This window comes from Lissotriton vulgaris, chromosome 7 (assembly GCF_964263255.1).
Source record: "Lissotriton vulgaris chromosome 7, aLisVul1.2, whole genome shotgun sequence".
Taxonomy (NCBI): domain Eukaryota; kingdom Metazoa; phylum Chordata; class Amphibia; order Caudata; family Salamandridae; genus Lissotriton; species Lissotriton vulgaris.
In genome coordinates this window covers 387795928-387822076 of record NC_141695.1, presented here as the reverse complement: position 1 = coordinate 387822076, position 26149 = coordinate 387795928, and the positions used below count along the sequence as shown (strand labels likewise).

General features: G+C 49.0%; 1 pseudogene; it reads left to right on the top strand.

Moving 5' to 3' along the window:
* Nucleotides 1-3339: 3339 nt before the first annotated feature.
* On the top strand, nt 3340-25471 carry LOC147701713 (uncharacterized; annotated as a pseudogene).
* The last annotated feature ends 678 nt before the right edge of the window (nt 25472-26149 follow it).

The following is a 26149-nucleotide window of genomic DNA, read 5'->3' as shown; positions in this document are numbered from 1 at the left end:
ATGCGTGGGGTGTACAGGTTCGAATCTGATATGTGCGAACTCGTGAGAGTGAATGCTTCGCAATGGTGTGTGTTGCATGAGTGTGTCATATGTAGAAGTGCAACTTCTAGGAGTTGGCATATTAATATAAAATGTGTCTGGCGTGTGATTGGCTGGAGCAGGCTGGTGAGCCTGGCTCCAGGAAGGCTGGATGGGTCTGCCCGGTGGTGAGTGGGAGATTAGCATGCTGATGGCTGGGGAGGAGTGTACCTGTGGCCTGAATGAGGCTGGGTTTTCCCCAGACAATGCTGGCTCCACCCCCCTGTGGTGTGACTGATGTCCCTAGCCCTGCCAGTGAAAGAAAGGGGTGGTTGGGCCATCAAGGGTACTCAAGAACCAGCTGCAACTGGTTTCTCCCCCACCCTGCACCTTCAGACAAAGGAATGTACTGTATAAAAATGGGGCTGTGTCCCCACAGAAGTTGTTCTTGTTCCAGGATCCTGAGGGGGCTGCTGTTGCTGCTGCTGGGCCAGAGGACCGCCACTTGGGGTATCTCCCTGCCTGGAGACCCAGTGAGCTGGCTCTGGGCCCAGCCTTGCCCCCTGCCCCTTGAAAGGACTTTGCTGGACTTGCTGGAACTCTGCCCTGCTGAGGGCATCTGGGAGCGCTGTGCTTGTGCTCCCAGCACCTGGGGGCGCTTTGTTTGCCATTAGCGCTTGAGAGCGCTTTATTTCTGGTCCTAGCGCTGGGGAGCGCTTTTGTGCACAGCCGGTGCCTACCCGGCATTGGCCCGCATTTTGCGTGAGGCGCGGCGCGGGAGCCCACTCCGCTGGTTTGCCGATTTTAATGCCCCCAGATCGAGTGCCCACCTCGATTTATTGTATTTTTAAAAGAGCCGGTGCCCACCCGGCATTTGCCCCGTACATTGCTGAAAAATCGCCGCCCGGCCCGCGACAAGGAAGTCAGGCAGGCCGGGGGCGGGACTGCGGGACATCACGTGACCCGGGCCGCGCTCTGATTGGCTGCCGGCCCGGGACAGGAAGGAGGAAGCCAGAAGCTGCCGGGAGCCGACCCCGGGATCCGGTGAGCGAGGAGAGAGAAGCCGGCGTCTTCCCTTTTCCCCGCCGGGCCCCCAAAGCGAGGGAGAGCCCAGGAGAGAGAGGGCAGAAGTCTGCAGAGAGCCCCGAGGAGCGGGAGCTCTCGTGAAGCAGCCGGCCGCCGCAGGAGACCCGGTGAGTGGGGACGTCCTGAGGCATTGCTGCTGTTCGAGCCCCAGAGGCTCTTGGGGGCATTTTCACTAGAATCCAGGGTCCAGGAGGGACTCCAACGCTGCCACTAGTTCTTCGAGCCCACGAGAAGGCTCCCCCGCCCGCATCTTGGTTTGCTGGAGCCACGAGGCTCCAGGGGCAGCATCTAGTCGTTCAGAGCCCAGAGGGGCTCGTGTGGGCACTACTCGAGTCTTGAGTCCAGGAGGGACTCCCACACGCCCGCATTGGTGCCTCCAGCCCAGAGAGGCTCGAGGCACCCCCAGTGTTTCTAGGTCCCCCGTGAGGGACCCCAACAGCCCAGTGAGGCTGCATCTTTTGGTTGAGAGCCCAGAGAGGCTCTAGGGGAAATTCTTTTACGCAGAGCCTGCGAGGCTCCCTCGTGTTGCCCCATCCTCACCAGTTGCCCAGCACTTTGTGGGCAACTGCCACGTTTAGGCCCTGACATTGGGACACAGGGACTGCCACAGGTGGTGGCTAATGTGGATTTGGCGCAATTTTGATTGCTACACCTCTGAATGTATTGTTGATGCATCATGTGTTTTCCCTCCTTACACCTCTGAATGAATGTTATGCATTGCATCATGTGTTATGTTCTTACACCCCTACAGGTAGTGTGATATGTAGGTGGTTGTTTCCTTGCTAGTACAGGTGGTGCTAGCAGAGCCCAGGTTCCCTAGTGTAATCTCCTAAGATAGTGAGGGTTGCATAGGTGGTGCTCGCCTGGTACCAGTAGTGACTGGTTGTATGTTATTTTTGCGCTACAGTGATAATTCTAAGTGCTATTTCTAAAAAGTGTTACTTCTGAAAGTGCTGATTCCTGACAGTGGTCCAGGTGGCCCTGTCTTGTAAATATCCCCTGTAAATTCTGCCCGTGCCTCTGGCACATTGTAAAATGTGTGTTTTATCTAATGTATTTTGGTGTAATACAAAGGCTATTTTTTATATAACCTTGTGTGGAGTTTCCTTTGTGGTGGGCCTTGGGTGTTGTTGCTGGGGTGCGTGCGCAAATACTTAACTTACATCGCCTCCAAGTTTAGCCTTGACTGCTCGCGCCACGTTACCTAGAGGGCGAGTAGGGGTTATCTTGGCGTGTAACTCCCTTGCCCTGACCTTGGGAATGGTGATCCCTGACTGACCTTGACGCGAGTCTTGGCCAGCCAGGATCCCGTTTCCAACATCGGGTCACAGGCTGGTTCTAGAAATCTCTTGAATCTGCCATTGGTGTTCCCCTCCACCCTAAGAGGCTCTGTATCTGGCCTCGCTGCACAGATCGGTTGAGTGCTGGCGACTGTAATACCATCCATCCTGTGGGGCTGAATGCTGGGCCGAGCTTGACTCAATGCCTGGGGGCCTGCGGGGCTGTGCTGGTGGGCACGCTGTGGTGCCTGGGGCAGTTGGGGCCCATCTGGCCTAAGACGCAGGAGCGGTGACTGGGGACAAGGGTGCCTTGGGCCCCCAACCAGACACCACCGCCTTTAACCCGCTGCACGAATTGATGCAGGGTCAGTGCCCGGGACCTGGACCACTCCCCAGACCACAACAACCAGGCTGCCAAAAGGAGTAGTGACAGAAGGCCTGGAAACTGGGGAGATCCCCCCCTTTGCACAGACTCTGGCCCATCGGGTAGTTGACCCGCCTGCTCAGGCCCTTTCCCCTCACCGGATAACGGATCCCCCGGGCCCCATCACTCTTTTCAGTGCTCACCTGAAGACGCAGACCCTGCCTCGGTGGTGCCGTGGCCCTACATCCCTGCTAACTACCGGGTGGTCCCGTGGCCTGACCCCAGTCTCTTTCCACTGGCTTAAAGCCCTTCGTGCTGTACGACCTGGCATGGGGCCCGCGGCTACAAGAGGTGCCCGCCTCCTGTCATCCCCCTTGTCTCCTCCCTGGCACCTGAGGCGGGTGAGAACACTACCAATAGAAGCGGCCCCTGCTGCACGCAAGGACCCCTCACTGACCGCCCCCACCCCTTAGTGGAGTGGCGTCCCCGCTGGACTTTGTGACCTGAAGCCAAGATTAGGTCCAATGAAGGCTCAGGGGCAGTGGAGCCATGGGGAAAGACAGGGCCGCACGCACCCTTCCATGCAGACGCATGGAAGGGTGCAGACCTGCTCTGGAGGTCCTCCCTCGGGCCCCGGTCAATGATCTTTCAGTCATCCTACAAGCGATCCAAACCTCCCAGGCCACAGTGAAGCTGAGAGTCGGAGAAGTGAAGATGGGCGTCGCTTTTCTCCGGCAGGAGCTCCGCAACGTCATAACCAGGATCATGGAGACAGAGTCACGGATCTCCATGTTTGAAGACGAAGTTTCAACTCTCAAATCCCAAGTATTATCCCTCCGATCACATACAGTGACACTGCACGCGCAAGCCGAAGATGTAGAGAACCGCTCACAGTGCACCAATGTCCGCATCGTGGGGGTTCCAGAGTCCGTCGGAAGTACGCCCCACAGCAAATGGTGGATCCCATTGACAAGTGGCTCAAGACCTGGATTCCCACAGAGGGCTTGTCCCCTTTGTTTGGTGTGCAGAGATCACACCGCTCACTGGTGCTGAGGCGGCCCCCTGAACTTCCGGGATCGGGATGCTGTCCTGGGTGAGGCACGCTACTGACCGGACCTCCAATACTAGGGCATCACGGTCCTGATATTCCCATACTACACCAAAGAGGTCCAGCAACTCAGGCAATACATCCAAGATGTCAAGCAGAAGCTACGGAACATGGGTCTGCAATATTGCCTCCTTTTCCTGGCCAGACTCTGGGTCAACTTCCAAAATAAGTCCATTTTCTTTGTCACAGCAACTTAATAGTGGATATCAGAAGAACGGCAGCTGTGGAAGCACCCCTCCCTCCCCACTGGTGGTCAACGGGCATTGTCACTCGTTCCTGGACCTTATTGAGAGGACCACACCACCGCTCTCGGAGGCGGCGTGCAGGAACTTGCTCGGCCTCTCCACTCCCCCCACCAGCACACTGAACTGAAAGATCTCCACCTACAGATCAGTTGACAGGCGACCAAAACAACCGAAAAGGCGACATGTACCTCCTGCCTTCCTCCCTGAAAACCTCCTTGGCCAGCAGCCAGATTCGGACTTGTCCTGCAGTCCAATACTTAGACCAACATCGGACCAGGAGCTTGACGCCTGGCATGTGCCTGCGGGCCTCCGTCACCCACCGTAACAAAAATGGCCCCTTGAATCGCCACTCAGTCGTAGCACCAACCTACTCCACAGCGCCAGGCGGCGTTAATCATCAAAACCCTGCATTGGGCCATCCCACTCGTATTGTGGACTTGTCAAAACAAGCTTTTGTTGACTCTCTTGCTTCGTTTTTCTAGGGCGTCAGATGTTTTAGGGGTAAAAGTATGGGGAGGGGTGGGAGTTGAGGTTGGTGTTTTATTTTTAACCATATTTTTTGACTGTTCAAGATACTCCTTCTTCCCCTAGGTACAGGCACATTTAGTATTCCCTCTGGCAACCGCGATCAAGCAACACTGGGCGCTCCAGGGACTGCATCAGCACGCTGGCCTCCGAGCTGCCCCTTGCATGGCATGCTGCCCACCTCCGACACCCACATGCCTGAACTCGTCACATTCAAGTGCTATTGTGGAATGTTAACGGAACACTCTCACCGAGTATGAACCCCTCAAACCAAAAATCCCAATGGGTAACTTGGGGCACAAGGGCGTTTCATAAATCTATCGCACCCTCGTCATTAATTCAACCGGTTTCCTCCACCCTCTACAGATCCGTTGGGGGGGTTGGGTGGGCTCCCTGGATGAAGTGGACTGGCACGATGCCCTGATTGCTTCCTGTGAGCTCACTATCTCCTCCAAACTGAGGCTAATACAAACCTATTATCTTCATGTGGCATATCTAACCCCTGCATGTCTGCACAGGGCAGTCTCTGCCCTGACGCCTCCTGCCCAAGATGCACTGCTGCACCAGCAGATTTCTTCCACATGGTTTGGTCCTCTGCTTTAATGCAAACATACTGGGCCACTGTAACAAGCGAACTGTCAGAGGTACTAGGGTGGACAATAAACTTCTCTCCAAAACGTGATCCTTTTGGGTATAATGGAGGGTAAGGGGGGCACCAGGCTGAGAAAGCATTCCTAGGTACGGCATTCCTTGCCACCAAATACGACATCGCAGCACGGTAGATGAATCCCATACCCTCGTTTGTTGCAAAGTGGCGCTGTGGAGAAGACTGGTGTGCCCAGCAAGAGAGGGTAGTGTTTGAGGCAAGGGGCTGTCCCTGCAAGCATGGTCATGTGTGGGGGAAGTGGCTCCACCTTTGATTTGCCATCTCCATGTCCCACCTCAAGGGGAAGCCCACAGAACGCTGACCTGCTCATTTATGCAAAGGCTCTGATGGGCTGGTTGTACTTTGTTTATGTGATGCTAATTATTCTAAATGTGTCTATTTTTGTTAGCCACCTTGTGGCTGTTAAAACCCAATAACAGTTTTTATCAAATAAAGAATATCGTTTTGTCAGGTAAGTAATATAGTTACTAAGAATATCGTTGTTAATATCGTTTTCAATAATATAGTTTTAAAGAATATTGTTTTTAAATTATTTGAATGTGTTTTAGTTCATATATTAATTGTATGTGTTATTGTTTGCATAATTGTTATTCGTTTTTTAACTTATATTTTGTTATATTAAGTGATTTTGAAATGTGTACTTAATTGTTAATAGTGATTTATAGTGTCATAGCAGGTTGTTGAGTTTGTTGGGCGATAGTGTGGGAAGTTAAGTAAGTAATAATTAATTATTTATCATTTACTAATGTTTAACTAAATATGTGATTGATATTAATTATACATATATAGTGTAATGTTGATTTAATGTACTTACACTTTAGGTGTAGGTTCCTACGTTTGTGGGGTTATAGGGTGGAAGTTAATTAATTAAAATTTAAATATTTAATTGATTATTCATTATTTAATTGATTATTAATTATTTTAATTGTGTAATGATTGTATATTTTAGTTAGAGATCATGTCTGCACAGTGTGATCTGGCACCAATATTGCCCATTCAGCTTTGAAGAACATGGATCCCTAGACTGGCACTTCTTGAGCTGTGGAATAAGCAGAAGCCCTTGAAAAAGCACCATAATGGTGACTAGCAGTACAAATCTCCCTACAAAAAGGGGGCCTGATGAAAACTATTACAAGAAATATTTCCCTTTTTTTAAAAACAAAAGGGACCCCTACTAAACAAATGTGTTTGCTATATGTAGGGAAGTAACACAAATTAGGAAAATAAACATTAGCAAACATACAATATATGACTTAACTTTAAGGGATGTGAGTCCACAATTATGTATTTTTTGTAAAAAAGTGTATTTTTATTCTATTCTTTTGATAATTTTTGAATTCATTATAAAAAAAATTTTAAAAGATTTTCATGTTATTCAGAATGTCAAATACATTACAGTATATTATTTACAATTATTTGCCACAAACGTAACTCAGAACACAAAAAGTAGATGCTTATGATGATGGCTAGCGGCAGAATAGGGACTACGCGCGTTTCGGCACTGCTGCCTTCATCAGCACACCGTCTTTTAGCATCACTAACAGAAAAAGGAACAAACATTTGCTTGTTATGTATTAACGGACTCTGTGAACACCCAAAAAGTTTTTACTATACAATTTTATCATATTTACATTATTGATTTAGTCAGATTTATCTTGCACCGGCTAGTCTTATTTATGTCTCATTTTATAACCCCTTCTCTCTCATTCTTTTTCATCTATATATTTTCACAATTTTTAATATATTCTCATAATTTCTTTGAAAACACATAGTGGTTGGGGGGAAACAAACTAATAAACAGTATACAGAAAACGTGAACATGGAATATTTACAATTTACTAAAACACAACCTTCACCTCAGCTGGATACTGGAAAGTCAGCTATTAAAGATTTATCGAATGTTAAGAGTCTGAGTATAGACACAGGGGAGGTAGAGTGTTATGAGTGGCCTGTAAATGGTTTTACTTAGATCTGTGCATCAAGCTTTTGTCCAGGAAATATGCGTAGCCAAAATATTGAATTAAAAATATTGTGATACATAAATATTGTGATGTCAAAATTCCATGGATAGGAATATTGTAGGTCATTCGGCTGGCTTCTGACAGGCTCCAGGAGGGCGTCTGCCAGTCGGAGACCAGCCCTTAATCCAAATGAAAGGCGTTTCTGCCTTGTGGATTACGATACACAGTTTCCAGCAGGGTTTCCATGCCGGCCTTTCCGACATGGAAACTCAGCGTTAAGGGGCCTCTAGCAGGGCCCCCTTCTGTTTTCCGCCTCCAGTTGGGGGCCAAGTAGGCGCCATAGGTGCCCCCTCGTTGATCCCTGCACCTTGTGGCAGGCACTTTGAGGTGCCTGCTACGGGGTGCAGGGATGAACACAAACTCCCATTCCTCTATGGGAGCTGGTGTTACGACCGGCTTACAGCTGTAAAATGGGAGCTTGTGTTGCAACCAGCTTACAGCTGTAACACGAGCTCCCATAGAGGAATGGGAGTATGCGGCCACACCCTGTGTGGTAGCATCATGATTAGGTGGTTGTGACCACCGACTGGCGGTTGGTCGGGCCTGTTTCAGTAACGGTGTCTAACATTGAAATAAGCCCCTTAGTTTTATTTATTTTTTGCTATTTTGAAAAATTATAAATAACATTTTAATTATTATTTTTAATGATTTGTTAACTAATGTATATGCTCTGTTATAGGACTTGGACATTGGACATTGGGTTTATAGGGGAAAAGTGTGGTGAGATTATATACATTTGATATAACTTATTTTGAATTTATATTTGTCTATGATTACTTAATTGATTTTGTGTATAATTATGTTGCATAAAATAAAATGTATGTATAATTAATTTAAATAAATATATATATATATATTTATTTGTGTGTGTGTGTATAGATATATCGATAGACAGATAGGTAAGTAGATAGATAGATATATTGATAGATAGATAGATAGATAGATAGATAGATAGATAGATAGATAGATAGATAGATAGATAGATAGATAGATAGATAGATAGATAGATAGATAGATAGATAGATAGATAGATAGATAGACAGATAGATATTACATTTTGAATTATTTTGGGGGAATTAGGCTTATGTATGCCCTTTTGTATTAAATAAAAGCATTTATGTGTATAATACAGAATGATTATATATAATGTATGTATTAAAACTATTAATTATATAATGTAATATTAATTCATGTTGTTTAGTCATTTTATTAGTTTCTTTTAATGTGGTAAGTTATGTAGTAGATATTATTTTAGTTTTTATTCTTTTTATATAAATATTAACAGTAATTTGAATGTTATAGCATATCTATTTTTTCCTTATTTTATTTGTTTTCGTATTTTTTTACTTTTAATGATATTCAAATTATTTATTAGGTTGGACTGGGTAAAGTTATTATCACTCCTTTATTCTTCAACATGTCCTCTAAAATAGCTTAGACTGGAGTGGGACCTTCTCCATGGGTTTCAAGCCAATCCCTAAAAGGGGCCTTTATTTGCAGCCCCCTTTTACGAACCCGAGAGCCTTTCTGAGCATAGACAGCCCTTTCAATATGATACATCGAGATTAAGCGGCTCAGCCAATGATTGAAAGATGGAGGAGCGGGATCTAGCCAAGCTGTCGCCAAGCACAGTCGGAGAACTGCCATTGCAAGAAACAATAGCACGGAATGTGCCATAGGGAAAGTTTCTTGTTCATGAACCCCTAAGACTATTGATTGTGATGTGACCGAAATCCTCAGTTTAATTTTAACCTCTATAAAAATCATTTAGCTCCTGTCTTACACTCACTCACCCTGGACAATATGCCACCATGTGAACTAAATCAGCCCAAACAATTGACAGCGAGGACATTTTGTACCGGCCATCCCTCCCATTTGCTAATTTTGGCGGGAGTTATATATAAATTAAACTAGGTCTTGTAGTGTTGGATCTGCAGGTTGGCGGATAACAACGTTGACCGAGCTAGTTCCAAAGAGAGGATGCTATTCCTCTCTGTAACCCGGATACCTGCCTGCCAGCGGGCAACGTGTTTCCCAATATCATCTCCCAACCTATCATTTAGCAAACTTTCCAATCGGGGGTCCGCCTCCCCTCATCCGCTCCACCACATTGACCTTATTAAGCACTTCACCGCCACCCTTTTTCTTCCCAGCAAAATCTCTAATTTGCAGAAATTTTAAAAAGATGTTATTTCCTAGTGACAACTTTCCTTTCACATCATCAAAAGTAGCAAAACCATCCTGATCAAAGAAATCCCCAAGAATACATGGACCATTGTTCTTCCCCCACCGCTTGATGTGTGACTCATGAAATATATCTGGTAGGAGGGGGTTATCTTGAATGGGAATATAGAAACAAAACCGCCCAATCCCAAGTGTCTTCCGGATACTGGTCCAAACCCGTGCTGCATATAATAGGGTCTTGAACCTTACTTTTTTAAAGTAGCCAAATTCGAGCTGTAAAAACAGAGCTCCACGCACCATCTCTCCGAGGGTCAGCTCAAAACAAGATGGTACAGTATTAACCACCGCCCCTCTCTGAGCTGAATCAAACAGTAGGGGAGTTATTTGTTGAAGGGCCGAGGCCCAGTAATACAACCTGAAATTTGGTACAGCCCAGCCCCCGGTTCTCTTGGAAGAGAGGGAAATTTCAAAGCCCTCTGAGATCTTGCATATGCCCATAGGAACCTCCCAATCATACTGCCCACCAACTTTAACCATGTATTATTTACCTCCAGCGGGATGGCTCTGAAAAAATATAAGATCCTAGGGAGTACAACATTTTAAAAGATTGACCCTACCAATCAAAGTTATTCTAAGGTTATTCCATCTATGTAAATACATTTTAGTTCTATTTATTAACGGTCCTAAATTCCCCTCAACAATTTTATTCGTATCTGACGAAATCTTGACCCCCAAATAAACAGCGTCTGCTATAACCAATGTATTCTCATAGCATAGATTATCATTAATGAGAACCTGGGTTTTATCCCGGTTCAATCTATATCCTGAAATTCGGCCAAACCGACGAGCCTCAGCTTCAATCTCCTTGACCGTCATAGTGGGGTCTGGAGTGACAATTGCAATGTCATCTGCGTAAGCCAATATTTTAGTCTCCCAGCCCAGAGTGGAGATTAGCAGGATTAGGGCGTTGTCCTTAATTCGATGAATAAGAGTATCCATATAAAGGGTAAAAAGGAGGGGGGAGCAGGGACACTCTTGCCTTGTCCCTCCCTGAACTTTTACTATCTCTGATTCTCTGCCCATTAATGAGATTTTTTTTTTCAAAACAGAGTTTATTGATAGATCACACAAAAATCGCAGAACCCCGTACCCCAGGGGTATCTGACAGTCATAGGTACATATATAAAACGATGCAATCCATCATGATTTTAACATGTAGTATCATTGCAAATAATGAACCCACCTCCCTCCCCCCACCCCCAACTACCCCCAACTCCCATCCCGCCCGGATCCCTCCCCCCCTGCACGGTCTCTGACAATTCCAATCATACGTGTATACACTTCCAGTGGCACAGCTCACTCATACATCCAAGTCCGGGTCTTGCTCTGGAGGAGGCTCTAGCCACAGGCCCCTGTAGTCGGCCCATCGCTTCCAAATTTTTTAATGCTTACGGGGGCAGCCTCGAGCAAGAAATATGTGTTTCTCCATCCCCATACAAAAATCTAGGCCCCTTTTCCATACTACAAGTGATGGGGCCCGCGGGTCCTTTCACGCCCTCGCTATATCTCGTTTGGCCACCGTGTGTCCTAGTAACAATAAATGTCTCTTATAAAGGTTGCCTCCCACTCCATCTAACACATGTAACAATCTCAATCGCGGTGTGCGCGTGAGCACCCAGCCCAGCGCCTCATCCAAACCATTCCAAACTCCACACCAGAATCCATCTAGACGTCCACAACTCCACACCGTATGAAAGAAAGTGCCTTCCTCACATCTACACCTAGTACATTCTGGGGACGCAATGAGGCCCGCCCTCCACAGCCTCCACCGTGTGTAATACACCCTGTGGAGGTATTTGAACTGAATTAGCCTGAGGCGAACCAAAATGGCCGCGCCCCTGGGACCCGCCCGCGCTTCATTCCAGTCCTCCTCCTCCAATGTCCCAACATCAGCCTCCCAGGCCTCCTTTAGTTTTGCAAGTCAGAGGAACAGTGTATGACCAGGGATTGGTATATGCTTGAAATCTTTTTTTTCTCGATCTCCCCCATGAAAACTCGGGCCTCCAACAGACTAAATTCAGGAAGCGAGGTCAATCCCTCCAGTTCAGGGGCCAGGGCATGGCGAAATGGTAAGTAGCGGAAGAATTGTGTGCGAGGCATATTATATTCCTCATATTCCAATGTCATTCCACCCCGTAAATCCCGAAAGGGCCGCTAGGCCTGGTAGGCGGCCATTTCGTCAAAGGGGGTTTCTTCGGTCAGGGTCTGCAAACGCGCTCGCCTCCGAACATCAAAGACAACCTGCGTCACCGGCGGTAAGGCCTTGCGCCGACTCGTCGCATAGAGCAATGTGTGAAGTGTGTGTGGCTCCATCAGAAACCGCTCCAGTGCATAGGCCGGGTCTCCCCTGTCCCCATACCACCAATCATTCAATACTAAGAGATGTGACGCTTGGTAATAGGAAAGAATATCCGAAGTCGCCAAACCCCCAATGTACGTCGAACGGAAACATGTACTTAGCGCCACCCTGACCAAACCGCCCACCCAACCAAGAAGGCGGGATAAAATGCGGATGATTTTGCAACTGATATAGTAGTCTAGGCAGGGCCACCATTTTAAATATGGTTTATCTACCATAAATGATCAATGGCATACGGGACCATATTTTGATATCCGCCCAGGTCCGGTCCAATACTGGCACCACGTTTCGCTCCCATGAGACTGCGGGGATCTCGGACAGGACCACACCTAGATATTTGATGCCCCCGACTGCCCTCTAAAGCTCCGATGCCCAATCTCCAACTGCCGGGCCACTCCCCAACACCCAGAGCGTAGATTTGCGTGGGTTCATATATAGGCCCGATGTCTCGCCAAAGATTTGCAGGATGCGTAGGAGACAAGGCCCCGACCTATTAAGATCCGTTAAAAAAAACAGGACGTCATCCGCATAAAGCGCAATTCAATCAGACAGGCCCCGTGCCCACTCAACCCCCTCATCTGTGCATCCACCCGGACCCAAGCAGCTAGGGGCTCCATGGCCAAGGCGAATAGGTAGGGCGAGAGGGGGCAACCCTGCCTGGTGTCCCTCTTGATGACAAAGCTCGAGGACAACTCCCCCGCCACCCTGACAGAAGCCGTCTGTATATAGAAACTTCACATAAGACATGAAGACGGGCCACAGATTCAGCCGCGGCAGGAGCGAGAACAGATATGTCCAACTAAGCGAATCAAACGCCCAGTCCATATCGGCCAGGAATAGCGCCGCCTGTGCCCCGTGGACTGAATCGCCGCCACTGCAACATGGGCCCGCCTGAAATTGTGGCTTGTCGCCCGTTAGGGCATAAAGCCGGCCTGATCAGGGTGTATAAGTTCAGTGATATAAGGCAACAACCTATTGACCAGCGCCTTGGCAAATACCTTGGCCTCCACGTTTAAAAGGGAGATTGGGCGGCATGAGGCGTACTGTTCTGGGGGCCGACCAGCTTTGTGGAACACCACCACCTCTGCATGTCTCCAGTCCAGGGGCAAGCTGCCACGCTCCCTAGCCTCTTCTACCACCGCTCTATAATGAGCCCCCAATTGGAGATGGAACTTCTTAAAGAATTCGCTGGGGAAGCCATTAGGGACAGGTTTTTCCCAGTGTTCAACTCCCCCAGGCCCCAGGGCGACTCCCAGCTCGTCCTCTGTTAGTGGACAGTCAAGGCGGTCTTGGGCTTTATCCGAACTGCTCGCGGCGGCAAATCAGCTATGAATCTATCCACTAGGTCTGCAGATATGCATTCATGCGGGGAGTATAAATCAGCGTAATAAGCTGCAAAGGCCTCCGCCAGCGACTTGGGGTCTGTAATCAGAGAACCGGAATCATCCAAGATCCTCGGAGGGGTCTGAGCCTGAAACTGGCCCTGACACAGTCTATGTAGCATCGTCCCAGCCTTATCCCCCATTGATATATTCTGCTCTGGGTCGCCAGCCACTGCTGCCACGCCTCATCTAGTAGCAATGAGGCATAAGACTGCAACGCCAACATCAACTGCTCCACAGCCCGGCTCTCCCCCTCAGGGCTACTGCATTGCTCCAAATCCCTAATCTCTGCCACAGCCTGGTCTAGGGCCTGCTTACGCCTCTTCCGGGCCGCCACACACCAAGCAATGTCTGTGCCCCGCAAGGTGGGCTTTATAGCCTCCCATAGCATCGCCGTGTCCGCCACTGTTCCGACATTCTCGGCCAAGTACTGCGCTATTGCCTCCCGCATGTGCGCTTGGTAATCTCCTAGTTGCAAGTGCCAGACAGAGAGGCGCCAACGAAACGGCCGCCGCCGTCGATCCAAACCTATAGTGACAGCCGTAGGGGAGTGATCCGACAGCCCTCAAGGCAATATGTCTGCAGCCTCTACCCTGTCCTGAGCCGCCAGAGGAACAAATATGTAGTCGAGTCTGGAGAAAGTTTTATGGACTGGTGAGAGAAAGGTGTATTCTCATCGTACGCCATGTATGTGCCTCCATGTGTCCACCCAGCCCAGGTTCCTAATCATAGTATTCAGTTTGGTAGGTCCAGCTGCCACCCTCCCCCCCTGGCCTACACCTATTGTGTGTTATATCAACCACATCATTCCAGTCACCACCTATAACTGCCAGTGCAATTGGGATATCAGCCCACACCGCCAGTATCTTTTCCACCAGAGACCACTGCAACGGGGGTGGGGCATACACACAGCCAAACACAACAGATTCTTCCCCTAATGTACCCTGAACAAAGACGTAGCATCCCTTTGTATCCACCCAGTGAGTGGAGTGGGCATATGGGACCCTGCGGTGCACCAGTATGGCTACCCCTCTGGAGCCCCTTGCGAAACCAGCATGGAAAACCTGATGATAGCCATATCGCTGGAGGCATAGTGTTTTATTGCCCATTAGATGTGTTTCTTGCAACATCACTACATCCGCCTCCGCCCTTTTGGCCTGCTTCAGGACCGCCCCCGCTTGATCTTATCCAGCACTCCCCTTACATTCCAACTAAGGACACGAAGTGTGCCCCTAGGCCCCGCGGCCCCAGCACTCGGACGTGACATCATGGAGCCCTTGTATCAAAGAACTACCACATGTGCCAAGTATGTGTACACTCAACCCCACTGCAACATTGTCCGGACCGTGCTTCCCCCCCCCAAATCAACCTCAAACATCCCCCCGCAAACACCCTCCCCCTCAACACACCTAACCCCCCCCATACCTCAAAAAACTCTGAAGTACCTGTCGCGGCGTGGGCAACCCCTGATCCCGAACGTGGGACCCGGGAGCGCCCACGCCAATGGATCCCCAACAACCTGCCCATTCACCCAACCTCCCTCCCCAGAAAAAGGAACTCTAAACCAGAGGGAAAGCGTCCGCCCATAATACATCGCCCCCCCTTCCCCCTGCTACCCCAAACAAGCAATATCTCTACAGTTCAGCAGACTCTGTTAGCCATTCCTTGCAGCCCCAGGATTACATCTTAGGGTGTCCCCATCCTACCAGGTACCGCAGACGGTCATATACTCCGCAGATCTGCCACGCACTGTTCAGGTGTTCAAGGGTCCGTCTGCGGCAGGTCAGGGGCCGCCGTCTTCCCATCAGCCACCCCTCCGGAGTTAGAGCGCCTCCGTGATCTGGATCTCCAGTTGTTTTGGCTCCGGGAGCGTCTGGGAGCCCGCCGCGGTGCCCCGCTTGATGAAGAATCCGAGTCGCGGCCTGGGGGAGTATGCACCCCCCCTTCACCGTCTCATCGGTCCAATGGAACACCTCCTCCGGGGTATCGAAGAATAATGTGCAGGACTGGTACACCACTCGCAGGCGGGCTGGGTATAGTAAAGCATAGGGGAGCTTAAGATCCCGTAGACGTGCCTTGGCCGCAGTGAATGACTGCCTCTGCTGCTGGACGAGCCTGGTGTTGTCCGGAAAGATCAGGATCCTTTGGTTGTCGCACATGAGGAGTTCCTTTGCCCGCGCCTGCCGCAGAATAGTGTCCCGATAATGATAGTTCAATAGTTTGGCTATTACTGGCCGGGGCCGCGACCCCACAGGCGGTTTTTGTATAAGAGCCCTATTTGCCCGCTCTATGACGAAACATCTGGAGAGGGAATCGGGTGGGAGCCAGCCCTCCAGCCACCTGGTCAGGAAACTCTCCATGTTGCCCTTCTCGCAGCCCTCCGGAAATCCTACAAATCTCAAGTTGTTCCTTCGGGTTCGCCCTTCCGCATCCTCGACTCTGCGCGCTAGGCCTTTCTGGATCCCCTCCATACTAGCCACCTTCTGCTTCAAACCGCCACATCGTCCTCCACACCCGATATCCTGGTTTCAGCCTCCGTGATGCGGGCCACGGCATTGCGCAGGTCCTGGCGCAACAGTGTGACATCTGCCCCCACAGCTCCTATTTTCGCATCCAACATATCCGGGGATTGGGTTATCGCAGCCAGAATCTCTGCATTGTGCGTCCCCGAGCCCTGTGGGCCTCCGGTGGCCCCAGCGCCGCCACTTGGCCCCGTGAATTTATCAATGGGACCCTGCTTCGAAGTTCCCTCCGCCACTTCCACCTCTAGTCATCTTGGACCGCGGCCGGGGCAGTCGCCCTGGGACCCAGTGCCCGAACCCCGGGATGTCCGCACTTGTGCTGCTGGGAGGAAGGAACCAGTGGGGTCTCACCACATCCTGTACTTGGCTTGCCGGACAGTCTCACCAGGACCAATCAGGGGCAGGCGGGCCACCGCCGCACGGGCTCACGGGCTCGCAGCTCACCACTGTTTCTGGCCCCTTGCTGCCTCCACAAATAGCACCTTCCAGCTCTCCGACCAGAACCCCGCATAGGCCACAGTACTTCCTCTGGCCCAATTGATGCGGCGACCTCCACTCCTGACTTCATGCACTGCTACGGCCACCCCCAGAGGCTGATTTGTCCCCCAACTCCTTCCTCACTATGTCGCGGTACTGGGGGCGTCCCTGCAGGAGGCACCCCGCTCCCCAACCGCACCACTGACCGTCCGTCCCCGCCATAGCAGGTCACCACACCACCGGTCCGCTCTGGAGCCCAGGCCACTCCCTCCACCGTCTGTCCTCGGCGGTAGTTTCCAGGGCCTCTTGAAAGTTTTGCCTGTGCGGCCGCCAAGCTGCTCTGGCCCAGGGGTAGCACACCTCCAATATTAAACCAGTTGGGCCGGTATGGTCCAGTATGGCCGCTCCCCACTGTCACCTCCAGACCTGGGCCAGTCGTGTCGCAGTATCTCCCTGAAGGGCCGACTGCCCCCCGGCCAGGGGCACCCACTTCCCAGGCTCCCCCACCGCTGTCGCCAAAATTTAAGCCCCGGCTTCACGTGGGCAACCAGGCCTCGCGCTGCGGAGGTCCCCGCCGCTCCGTCACGTTAAGGGGGCTCAGGCGCTCTGCCTGCCCCCGCCGCCGGTGCCAGATGTCTGTTGGGCCCCCGCAGTACGCCAGCGGAGTCCGGGGCGTTGCCGCACCCCCGGGTCCTGTCACGAAATACGCCTCAGGCTCGGGGTCGCCAAACTCGAGGCCCCGGCTTCACGGCACCCAGCCAGGCCCGATCCGTCCCTCTCTGCCGCTCCGTGACCCGGACCCCCAGACCCCGGAAAACAGCACCGGTGGGTGTCGTGGGGGTTCCGCAGGCTCGACCCCCGCTCTAGGTAGCAGCCAGGACCAGGGAGACAGGATAGTTAGTCGGATAGATTACGGGCAGGACGGAGCTCCTTTAGGCAGCGTCCACCATGCTTGCCCGCTAAGCCACGCCCCTCCCATTAATGAGATTTTAGTGGTAGGATTAATATATAACATTTTATATCAACTAAAGGACTTGCCCCCCAATTCCTTTTTGTCCAAGATTGCCCCGAGATAGGGCCCAAGAACCCCTATCAAAGGCTTTTTTGGCGTCTAATAACAACAGCGCCATGGGCTCTCCTGGTGTTTTAGCTACATCAAATAAGGTGGAGAAGGCTGATTGATATACCGCCTTTAGCCTGGATCGGGTTATCCTTTTTCCTTATTTTTCTTTTATTACAAGTCTGTTTTGCTCAAATGCTCTACTGCTCAAGCTTTTGTTATTTTTCTCTGTATAATGGCTGGGAACGAGGGTGGGGGGAGGAGGGGTCTTAGGGAAAAATATGTAAAAAGTTAATAAAGATTGTTTAAAAAATTAAAAGGATAGAGTTGGGAAAGTAAATGTCACTCCTTTAGCGCCCATAGAATGGTATAGATTGGAGTGGGACTAGTCAATATGATATTAGTGTCCAAAACCAGCCCCTAAATGGTTTCGATGGAAGTGGGAATAACAAATCTTACCCCTAGAGTGTCCAACACCTTCTGTTAAGTGGTTTCGATTGGAGTGGAATTAGATAATCCTACAAGTGGTTTAGATTGGAGTGGGAATGGTAAACTTAACCCTTTAGTGTCCAATACCTTTCTCTAAATGACTTAAACTGGAGTGGCAATGGTATATCTGACCCCTTAAGTGTCCAACATTTTCTCCTAAATAGAGAAGGGAAGTGGTAATAATAAATGTCACCCCTTTAGTGTCCAATGCCAACCGATATATGGTTTGGATAGAACTGGGTATTGCATTATTTACATACATTATTAATGTTTGCATTTCTCATTATTAATAAAGTTACATGACAGTTTGTAATTTCTATTCTTTCAACACATATTCAATTTTAAATTAATGTAAAAAGTATTTGTTGAGCGCAACGTTCACCATGCGGTTTCTTGGCGCTATGGAGGCAAACTTTAGCAGTGACACAAACAAGACTAGAGATGACAGGGAGGGGAAGGAATTACATTGGGAAAGCTTGGGTAAAAAGAAGAGTCTTGAGCTCTTTTCGGAAGGCAGGGTAGTGAGTAGCCGAACGTAGATGGTCAGGAAGGGAGTTCCAAAAGGAGGGTGCCAAAATAGAAAAATTGGATCCACCCCATTTCTTACGTCTGTATCTGGGGACTTGTAGGAGTGATTGGGTAGATGACCGCAACTCGCGAACAGGGGTGTATTCTTTGAGTAAAGAAGAAATGAAGGCCGGAGCAGTCCCTTGGCGTGCCTGGAAGACCATGCAGCCAGTCTTAAATAAGGTTCGCTCCTTTACAGGCAGCCAGTGCAGTGCTTTCAGCAGGGGGGTGGAATGATGGAAACGAGAAAGTCCGTGGATCAATCTGGCCGCCTGGTTTTGAACCAGCTGGAGCTTCTGGAGACTGTAAGCCGGGATGCCGTTGTAGAGGGCATTGGCGTAGTCCAGCCGGGAAACAACCAGGGCGGACATGATTAACCTGAGGGCAGAAGGAGAAAAGAAACGGGAGACAGAGCGGATGGTGCGGAGAACAAGAAAGCAAGAAGATACGACAGAACTGATTTGTGAGTGGAGGTTGAGATGGTTATTGAGTTTGATACCCAGGGTTTTAACTGAGGAAGAGGGTGTGGGAGGGGGTCCCAAAGAGGAGGGCCAGAAGAGGGAGTTCCAGGGACTGGATGAACCACCTGTAAGGACCAACTCTGTTTTATCAGGATTCAACTTCAGATGATTGTGGTTCATCCAGTCCCTGATAAAAATCATAATAGACTGAAAGTTAGAGATAGAATGAGGAGAAGAGGAAAGGTTGAAGATAAGCTGGAGGTCATCTGCGTAGTTAAACACAGTGACCTCCAGCTGTTGAAGGGCAAAAATCAAAGGATAGATATAGAGATTGAATAGGAGGGGAGAAAGGGAAGAGCCCTGAGGGACACCACAAGTGAGTTGGAGTTGAGCGGCCGAGAAATCCCCCAGCCGAACCGCCTGGGTACGGTCCCTCAGGAAGGACGCTAACCACACCAGGGCTGGGCCCTCGACCCCCGCCGCTCCGACACGGGACAGTAGGATGGTATGGTCAACCGTGTCGAAGGCGGCGGAGAGGTCGAGGAGCACCAAGGCCTGGTTGTTGTCATGGTCCATGCCCTCCCTGAGATGGTTCAGGACCGACACTACGACGGACTCGGTGGAGTGCCTAGGCCGAAAGCCCGCCTGGCTGGACGCAAGGCCACCATTTGCTTCCACATGGGCACTGAGGACTGATGTAACGTGTCGCTCTAGTACCTTGCCCAGATAGGGCAGGAGGGAAATGGGGCGGTAGTTGGCTGGGATAGAAGGGTCCAGCCCAGGCTTCTTAAGAATAGGGACTACGGTGGCAGATTTCAAGGCTGGAATTACTACACCCTGAGCCAGCGAGCTGTTAAGAAGGGATAAAGGTGGTTTGGGGCAGACCGAGTAGATTTGTTGGAGGATATAGGCAGGGCAGATATCCGCCGGGGAACCAGATTTTATTTTGGGGAGTGTTGCAAGGAATGCCTCCTCAGTGAGCGGAGGGAAGGAGGAGAGAAAGCAATGAACAGTCGGAGGAGTGGGCTCCACAAAAGCGTGGGAAGGAGGTGGAATGTTAGCTCTGATATTGACAATTTTTTCCAAAAAATAGATGTTCAATGAATCGCAGAGGGACTGGGAAGGGGGAGGTTTGGGGGAAGCTCTGTCTGAATACGCCAGGTCCTGGACAATGGAGAAGATCTCCCTGGACTTGTTCTCTGCTGCCAATATTTTCGCTGAGAAATGAGCTGTTTTGGCGCTCAATATAGCTTTTTTATAGTCATTCAGCAAAAATAAATAGGACTTTTTTAATAAGGGGCAGTAGTCCATTCTCCAGTGCCTTTCTGCACGCCGAAGAGTCAGCTTCTTTGCCTTTAGATCGTCACCAAACCAGCGATTGGATTCCTTAGGTCTTTGAGTGGATATCCGTCGTAGTGGGGCTACCTTATCACAGCCTCCCGCAAGCCAGGTGTCAATGGCGGCGGCTTGGGAGGTGGAAGATAGGCCCTCAAGGTTAGGTGCGGAGGTTAGCAGTGAAGATGACAGGGCGGTAAAGTCCACCCTATTCCAATTGCGTGCCCAGATATTTTTGGCAGGTGGAGTCTTAGTTGCCAACCTAGGGTGGAGAGAAAAGGATACCGTGGCGTGGTCTGACCAAGGACATGGGGACACGGTCATGGAAGAGACCGATACATTAAGGGACCAGACCTGGTCAAGTACATGACCGTGAGTGTGGGGGGGAGTGTGTAAGTGAGAGGCAAAGTTAAGGGAGGTGAGTGAGTCGGAAAATTGTTTGGAAGCTAAGCTTTCCTGAGGGTCTGAGGGCCAGTAATTAAAATCCCCCAGTACCAGGATAGAGGCATGATTTATAGCTAAGGTGGCTAACAGGTCCTGAAAAGCCGGCAGGAATGACTGGGTAGGTTGGGGTGGGCGGTACATCAGTAGGCAAGTGAGCGGGGGAGAGAAAGCCAGAGAACGAGCTACCAGGTGCTCGGTGGAGTTGATAGTGAGGGAAGGAAGGAGTTGAAAATTATACTCGGCTCTAGAAATAAGGGCTACTCCACCTCCTAACTTACCCCCTGATCGATCGGCACGAAGGGCCACATAAGAGGTAGGGAGAGCAGCCAACAGAGAGGGCAATGAGGTTTCACAGAACCATGTTTCTGTTAGAAATAACATATCAGGCCGGTGGGTGTCCAACAGCACAAATAGCTCTTGATGGTGCTTTACGGCCGACCTGGTATTAAGTAAAATAAGAGATAGAGGGAGGGGAGGAGGTGCAGGGAAAGGGTCAAGTGGGTGGGACAAGGAGAGTGAGAAGGTGGGGGATACCGGATAATGGGGATTAAGATACAGGCCAGAATCAGTGATGTGTCTGATGGTAGAAGCTGCTAAGGGCCAAGGGCCACGAAGAGCGATGAGAGCCGAGGAGGAATAGGGAGGTACATATGGCCGCGCCCCTAGCCCTGTCCGGCCGCGGACGGGCGCAGACGGGCAGGACTTTGGCTTGACTTCGGCGCGCCTTCGTCGCGCCCGCTGCGCTCGTCCGCTGCGCTCCCTCATTAGGGGACGACTAAATAGGGTCGGAGCGCGGGGGGTGTGGCGTCGAGCTAGGTCGCCTGACCTGCCCAGCTCAAGATGGCGCCCACACTCCACCGAGCCCCGAGGTGAGTTATAAAAGATAAGGCTCCAGTTGCCTTTACGAAGGTCCAAGGATGATAAAAGTAATTTTTAAAAGGCGGCGCCGCTGCTCTCGCTCAGCAGGGCGTCAGCGTTTCAGCAGTCTCAAATGTCACACTGCAGGCGCGAACCCACTGCCACCGGGGTCGCCTGCCTCCAGGCTGAGCTCTGCAGACGCTGCTCCTAAATAGGGGCGGAGCGCGGGGGGTGTGGCGTCGAGCTAGGTCGCCTGACCTGCCCAGCTCAAGATGGCGCCCACACTCCACCGAGCCCCGAGGTGAGTTATAAAAGATAAGGCTCCAGTTGCCTTTACGAAGGTCCAAGGATGATAAAAGTAATTTTTAAAAGGCGGCGCCGCTGCTCTCGCTCAGCAGGGCGTCAGCGTTTCAGCAGTCTCAAATGTCACACTGCAGGCGCGAACCCACTGCCACCGGGGTCGCCTGCCTCCAGGCTGAGCTCTGCAGACGCTGCTCCTAAATAGGGGCGGAGCGCGGGGGGTGTGGCGTCGAGCTAGGTCGCCTGACCTGCCCAGCTCAAGATGGCGCCCACACTCCACCGAGCCCCGAGGTGAGTTATAAAAGATAAGGCTCCAGTTGCCTTTACGAAGGTCCAAGGATGATAAAAGTAATTTTTAAAAGGCGGCGCCGCTGCTCTCGCTCAGCAGGGCGTCAGCGTTTCAGCAGTCTCAAATGTCACACTGCAGGCGCGAACCCACTGCCACCGGGGTCGCCTGCCTCCAGGCTGAGCTCTGCAGACGCTGCTCCTAAATAGGGGCGGAGCGCGGGGGGTGTGGCGTCGAGCTAGGTCGCCTGACCTGCCCAGCTCAAGATGGCGCCCACACTCCACCGAGCCCCGAGGTGAGTTATAAAAGATAAGGCTCCAGTTGCCTTTACGAAGGTCCAAGGATGATAAAAGTAATTTTTAAAAGGCGGCGCCGCTGCTCTCGCTCAGCAGGGCGTCAGCGTTTCAGCAGTCTCAAATGTCACACTGCAGGCGCGAACCCACTGCCACCGGGGTCGCCTGCCTCCAGGCTGAGCTCTGCAGACGCTGCTCCTAAATAGGGTCGGAGCGCGGGGGGTGTGGCGTCGAGCTAGGTCGCCTGACCTGCCCAGCTCAAGATGGCGCCCACACTCCACCGAGCCCCGAGGTGAGTTATAAAAGATAAGGCTCCAGTTGCCTTTACGAAGGTCCAAGGATGATAAAAGTAATTTTTAAAAGGCGGCGCCGCTGCTCTCGCTCAGCAGGGCGTCAGCGTTTTAGCAGTCTCAAATGTCACACTGCAGGCGCGAACCCACTGCCACCGGGGTCGCCTGCCTCCAGGCTGAGCTCTGCAGACGCTGCTCCTAAATAGGGGCGGAGCGCGGGGGGTGTGGCGTCGAGCTAGGTCGCCTGACCTGCCCAGCTCAAGATGGCGCCCACACTCCACCGAGCCCCCATTCAATGTGTCTGTATATATATATATATATAGATATCTTCATATGAGCACCAGTCACTTTACACATTCATTTTTGTTAGGTACAAGGATATTATGTGATTGTTTACAAATAGTTGCTCGGTTCTATATTAAGACTAACTGATAAACTACTGTTTGGATCTACATTGCATTGTATCTTTGGAGTTTATATACAGTGATGACTTGAAGAGGAATTCATTTGGTTTTTATTGCAAAACTGCCATCTACTGTATATTTTTGGAAATTACTTTTAAACATTTATTTCATTGAAGATTCGTTTTAAACACTATATGGAGATATTATTTTATTCTCTTGTTCTTAATTTTGTTGGTTTTGATGATTTTTGCATTGTCTTGGCTCAGAAGGACAGTTAGTATTTAGAACATTGCCGGGTGGTGATAGTAATGTGTATGATGAAGCCGTTTCAAGGATTGAAGGGAGATTTAAACCTATTACTAGTGTAGCTCTTAACAGATTCAAATTTTATATTAGAGTTCAGGATGATAAAGAGTGTTTTGATGATTTTCTTACTGCTTTACGGGCATTACCATTACATTGTAACTTTGGTCTTATGACAGATGAAATGATCAGGGATCAGATCATTGTGCACGTAAAGAGTAAGAAAGTTCAGGAACAGTTATGAATTTTAGGTGATCCTAGCTTGGAAACAGCTCTCAGTACTGCAAAAGCTCTTGAGCAGTCAGATAAGTGGATTAAATCTTTAGATAAAGCATCCACTTCTAGTCCTTCTATCTCTAGTAATGAGGTCAGTGTTGTTAAACCTCATGAGGCGAAGACTAATTATTATTCCAATAGGCATTATGGTAAGAGTAAGCAGTTTTTTTGTTTAAGATGTGGCAATCCTGACCATATTGCTTCTTTTCCGCAGTGTCCAGCTATTAATAGACAATGCAACAAATGTGGACGTACTGGGCCTTTTTCGAAAATGTGCAAAACTCCTACAAAATCTTTCCAAGACACTAAAAAATCTTTGTTTTCTACTTCTAAACATCCTAGTGGTAATGTCTTATATGTTAATGATGAAGGGAGGAATGATCCAGATATTAATGAATTTGGCATTGTTGTATCTGTACAAGAGTCATTTGATATTTCACAAGCTGATTGTTTATCATCTCCTAAAAGTTTTGTTAACATTTTGGGGAAGGTATTAGAACTTATCGTGGACTCTTGTTCTCCATGGACTATTATCACTCAGGAATATTGTATAGAATCATTTGGAGATTTAGTAGATATCAATACATTATTAAAACCTGATATCAGTGCTTACAACTTTAATGGATCTAAAATCAACTTTATTGGTTTTAAGGAAGTTCTCCTTACTATCAAAAGTAATTCTGCTGTTATCAAACTATATGTTGCATGGAAAGGTGTGAATGTCTTGGGATGGAGAGATCAAGCAAAATTAGGAGTTACATTGAATCCTAGGTTAAAGGATCCTGTGTCAGTCCTTGCATCATCTGATGGGGAGTCTGGTGATTTACCTGAGTTCACTGAAATTTCCCAGTCTTTTCCTAAAGTGTTTTCTAATAAATTAGGTAAATTGAATGTTTTCAGTCACAGGATCAAGGTTAAACCTAATTCTGTTCCAGTTAAACAAAAGCTAAGGGGGGTTCCTATTAGTATTAGGAATGAGCTTAGAGATATGTTGGATACTATGGTGAAGGAAAACATAATTGAGGAAGTGGAATCGTCAGAGTGGGTTTCTCCCATTGTTTTAGCCATTAAACCTGCTAAGAGTATTAGGTTATGTGTGGATTTAAGAGCGCTTAATAAGAGTTTAGTTACTGACTGTCACCCACTTCCCAACATTAATGAAATGCTGTGTATGTTGGATGGTGCATGTGTGTTTTCGACGTTAGATCTTAGGTCTGCGTATCACCAGATCGAGCTCAATGAAGACTCAAAACAATTTACCGTATTTATCACCCCTCATGGTTTATTTCAGTTCAGGAGAAGGCCATTTGGCTTGGCCTCGGCCGCTTCGGTCTTTCAAAGGGCCATGTATCACATTTTTAAAGATCTAGGATCATTTGTCAAGTGTTTTCAAGACGATATACTTGTTTTTTCTAAGAATGATTCTGAACACCATTCTCACCTTAAAGAAGTATGTTCTAAGTTAGAACAATATGGTTTAACGATTAAGGCTAGCAAATGTAAATTTTTTTGTAAATCTGTCGAGTATTTGGGACATACTATTTCCGGAGAAGGGGTTGTACCAAAGAAAAATCTATTTGATGCTATTATGAAAGCGCCAGCTCCTGATAATAAGGAAAAATTACTCTCATTTGCAGGGTTATGTGAGTATTATAGCAAATTTATTCAAAAGTTTGCTAACAAGATGGAACCGCTTAGAGAGTTGACCAGGAATTCTGCTAAATTCATTTGGACGGACAAACAAGATCTTGCTTTTAAGCAAATTAAGAATGAGATTGTCAATGCTCCCACTCTAAAATTGTTCTGAATTAATAAGAAATGCATTATTACTGTGGATGCTAGTCTGTATGGGATTGGAGGGGTTCTGAGTCAGTGTTCGGGTAAAGATGAGTGGTGTGTGGCATTTGCATCAAGGACTTTGTCTTCCACAGAAAGAAGGTACTCAGTTATTGAAAAAGAGCTGCTAGCTTGTATTTGGGCTGTGGAACATTTTAGAAATTTTGTTTTGAGAACGGACCACAAGCCGTTGGTGGGTATTTTATCTCCTGGTGGTGGATGGAACTCTACAGCTTGGATAGCCCGGTTGTCCTCACGTCTTCAAGAATATGATTTTGAAATTGTTTATGTACCGAGAAAGAGTAATGTTATGGCGGATTTTCTCTCAAGATTACCCTGTAGTGATGATAAGGTTTCAACTATTGATCAGGATGTTGATGTTGTTGCTTCTATTGGTGATTGCATTTCTCAAGACTTTTTAACTTTAAGTGAAGAAGAGTGGTTTGAGGAATTGAATAAGGATGCTGTGTGCCAGCAGATTTTTGACTATGTAAGAGTAGGATGGCCAAATAGTAAGTGTATTTCTGCAGAGTAAGCCCCTTTTTGTCAGGTTGCTTCTGAAATTGAAGAGTTTGGTGGTCTTTTGTTTAAGGCTGGTAAGATAATTCCTCCTTCTTCTTTACAGGAGAAAATTTTGTTACTTTCTCAC